Consider the following 4,680-nt stretch of genomic DNA (forward strand, 5'->3'; position numbering starts at 1 on the left):
TCTATTGACAACTTACTCTGTTGGTAATGGAAGCGAGCTTTCACCGAAGTACTCTACAATACTGATTAGAACTCGTCATTCCAATCACCAGAAGGGCCTACCCATATGGGATAATTTCATAATATATATATATATATATATATATATATATATATATATATATATATATATATATATATATATATATATATATATATATATATATATATATATATATATATATATATATATATATATATATATATATATATATATATATATATATATATATATATATATATATATATATATATATATATATATATATATATATATATATATATATATATATATATATATATATATATTAGTGGAAGACACCTACCGAACAGGCACAACCACTCCCAGTGAGTATATATGGGAGGTGAGAAGGGAGCTGAAGCCCTCCAAAGACCCTTCCCATGTCCTCACTAACCGTTTCCCTATTGTCTCACCAACACCGGAGAGTAGTTCAGCATGCTCTCTAAAGACAGATCCTCTCTTTATCCACACCACACTACATTCTCACAACATACACCTTTTCCCAAAATTAAAATTTCAAAATGGCGCACATACACCAAGCCTCGGAGTCCCCGCCTGGGGGGGGGGACCACAAATTCCCCCAGGGAGGACTCCCCTTCTGGCTGCCGACCCGAGAGGTGTCTTGATAACTCCTCGAACCTCTTTCTTCTCAATTTCTGCAACATTCGCGGTCTTCGCTCTTTTTTTCATTCTGTGGAACATCATCTCTCCTCCTCTAAACCTCACCTTCTCTTCCTTACCGAAACACAGGTTACTGAGGCTACTGACAGCAATCTCTACTCTGTTCCCTCCTACTATCTCTATCCTAAATTTCAATCCAAAGCTGGATGCTGCGCCTACGTGCGCAACGACATCACTTGCTCTCGTGCCCACGACCTTGACTCTTCTGAATTTTCCACCATCTGGTTAAGACTTCACTGTCATTCTATTACTAAATACATCTGTGCTGTTTATCTCCCACCTAACTCTACCAACTATGTAAAATTCTTTGACTATTTGAATTCTAAAGTGGAGCACATCTTGACCCACTCTCCCTTCGCTGAAATCTCCATCCTAGGAGATTTCAATGTTCACCACCAGCTTTGGCTTTCATCCTCTTTCACTGACCATCCTGGTGAACAAGCCTACAACTTTGCTATCCTCAACGACCTAGAGCAGTTGGTCCAGCACCCTACACGTATTCCTGACCGTCTTGGAGATCGGCCCAACATTCTAGACCTCTTCCTTACCTCAAACCCTTCTGCTTATTCTGTCAAACTGTTCTCTCCGTTGGGCTCCTCCGATCACAATCTTATTTCTGCATCCTGTCCTATCGCTCCTGTACACCCTCTGGACCCACCGAAGAGGCGATGCTTCTGGCATTTTGCTTCAGCTCGGTGGGGACGACCTGAGGATGTACTTTTCCATTCCCGTGGAATGATTATTGCTTCCAGGATAGAGACCCCTCTGTGTGTGCTCAGCGCATCACAGAGGTGATTGTCTCTGGAATGGAGGCATACATTCCTCGTTCTTTCTCTACTCCTCACGCTAAAAAGCCTTGGTTTAATCACGCTTGTTCTCGTGCTGTCAATGATAGAGAGGTAGCTAACAAAAGATACTAGAGCCTTCAAACTAATGCTAATTATGAGCTTTACATTTCTGCCCGAAATCGTGCCAAATCTATTCTCCGACTAACCAAAAATTCTTTCATTAATAGAAAATGTCAAAACCTTGCTTTCTCTAACTCTTCCCGTGACTTCTGGCATCTAGCCAAAAACATCTCCTCTAACTTCACTTCTTCATCTTTCCCTCCACTCCTCAGTCCTGACGGCAACAATGCCGTCTCATCTATCTCTAAGGCTGAACTCTTCTCTCAAACTTTTTCTAAAAACTCCACTCTGGACGATTCTGGGCATATTCCTCCTACTCATCCCCCCTCTGACTCCTTTATGCCTTTTATAAAGATTCTTCAAAATGATGTTTTCTATGCCCTCTCTGGCCTCAATCCTCAGAAGGCTTATGGACCTGATGGAGTGCCTCCTATTGTCCTTAAAAACTGTGCCTCCGTGCTGTCACCCTGCCTGGTCAAACTCTTTCGCCTCTGCCTGTCAACATCTACCTTTCCTTCTTGCTGGAAGTATGCCTTCATACAGCCTGTACCTAAGAAGGGTGACCGCTCCAATCCCTCAAACTACCGTCCAATTGCTTTACTTTCTTGTCTATCTAAAGCTTTTGAATCAATCCTTAACCGGAAGATTCAAAAGCACCTTTCCACTTCTGACCTTCTATCTGATCGCCAGTATGGGTTCCGCAAGGGGCGTTCTACTGGTGATCTCCTAGCCTTCTTAACTGACTCTTCGTCATCCTCTCTTAGCCGTTTCGGTGAAACTTTTGCTATTGCGCTGGACATATCAAAAGCTTTTGATAGGGTCTGGCACAAATCTTTGCTTTCTAAACTACCCTCCTTCGGTTTCTATCCTTCTCTCTGTACCTTTATCTCCAGTTTCCTTTCTGACCGTTCTATTTCTGCCGTGGTAGACGGTAACTGTTCTTCCCCTAAATCTATTAACAGTGGTGTCCCACAGGGTTCTGTCCTATCTCCCACTCTTTTTCTGTTGTTCATTGATGATCTTCTTTCCAAAACGAACTGTCCTATCCATTCCTACTCCGATGATTCCACTCTGCATTATTCAACTTCTTTCAATAGAAGACCCACCCTTCAGGAACTTAACGACTCAAGGCTGGAGGCTGCAGAACGCTTAGCCTCAGACCTTACTATTATTTCCGATTGGGGCAAGAAGAACCTGGTGTCCTTCAACGCCTCAAAAACACAGTTTCTCCACCTATCCACTCGACACAATCTTCCAAACAACTATCCCCTATTCTTTGACAACACCCAGCTAGCACCTTCCTCAACACTAAACATCCTCGGTCTATCCTTAACTCAAAATCTCAACTGGAAACTTCATATCTCATCTCTTACTAAATCAGCTTCCTCGAGGCTGGGCGTTCTGTACCGTCTCCGCCAGTTCTTCTCCCCTGCAGTTGCTGTCCATATACAGGGCCTTGTCCGCCCTCGTATGGAGTATGCATCTCATGTGTGTGGGGGCTCCACTCACACAGCTCTTCTGGACAGAGTGGAGGCAAAGGCTCTTCGTCTCATCAGCTCTCCTCCTCATACTGATAGTCTTCTACCTCTTAAATTCCGCCGCAATGTTGCCTCTCTTTCTATCTTCTATCGATATTTCCACGCTGACTGCTCTTCTGAACTTGCTAACTGCATGCCTCCCCCCCTCCCGCGGCCCCGCTGCACTCGACTTTCTACTCATGCTCATCCCTATACTGTCCAAACCCCTTATGCAAGAGTTAACCAGCATCTTCACTCTTTCATCCCTCACGCTGGTAAACTCTGGAACAATCTTCCTTCATCTGTATTTCCTCCTGCCTACGACTTGAACTCTTTCAAGAGGAGGTATCAGGACACCTCTCCTCCCAGAAACTGACCTATCTTTCAGCCACCTCTTTGGATTCTTTTAGGAACAGCCCTTGAGCTGTCTCCTAAAAAAAAAATATATATATATATATATATATATATATATATATATATATATATATATATATATATATATGTATATATATATATATATATATATATATATATATATATATATATATATATATATATATATATATATATATATATATATATATATATATATATATATATATATATATATATATATATATATTTATATATATATATATATATATATATATAGAGAGAGAGAGAGAGAGAGAGAGAGATGTATATATGTAGATAGATAGATAGATAGATAGATAGATAGATAGATAAATAAATAGATAAAAAGATAGATAGATAGAGATAGATAGATAGACAGATAGATATAGATAGATATAGATATAGATAGATATAGATAGATATAGATACAGATAGGTAGATAGATCTATAGATATTCAATACATTTACATATCACAACTTCCCTGAATTTATAAAAATCCTATAAACAATGAATGGCAGTGGACCCAACACAGATCCCCGCGGAGCGTCATTCATTAGGCTGTCCCGGTCCGATTGTCTTCCGCTGACTGACTGATGACATTATAAAATCATTAGTTCTCTGTAATCATAAGGTAACATGCTCTTTCGGCCACCTGTTCCGATTCTTTACAGGAGCAGCGACTAGCGGGCTTTTTTATTGTTTCCTGTTGTTGTGCCCTTGTGCTGTGTCCTTTGCTGTAAAAGAAAAATAATAAAATAAATCACTAACCAGCTGTCATACAACCCTAAATAAATACACGGGTAAGTAATTATTAAACACGAAATACACTTCCCAACCAGTGAATGACGGAGAAGCCAACCAAGACAAGACCTTCGACTCTCTCCTCCACCATCCCCACCAACCCCACCACCACCCATCAACCCCCACCACCAGCACCACCACCTATCAACCCCCCACCATCACACCACTGCCCACCACCATTCCAACCTCCCCTCCCCCCGCACCACCACCCCTCTCAGAAGCATCACCTCACCGCAGAACAATCCAGAACAAAACGAGAATATCACAACCTTTAATGGCAATGGTGCTGCTGCGTGTGTGTGTGTGTGTGTGTGTGTGT

The sequence above is a fragment of the Eriocheir sinensis genome, unplaced genomic scaffold, assembly GCF_024679095.1.
Source record: "Eriocheir sinensis breed Jianghai 21 unplaced genomic scaffold, ASM2467909v1 Scaffold416, whole genome shotgun sequence".
Taxonomy (NCBI): Eukaryota; Metazoa; Arthropoda; class Malacostraca; order Decapoda; family Varunidae; genus Eriocheir; species Eriocheir sinensis.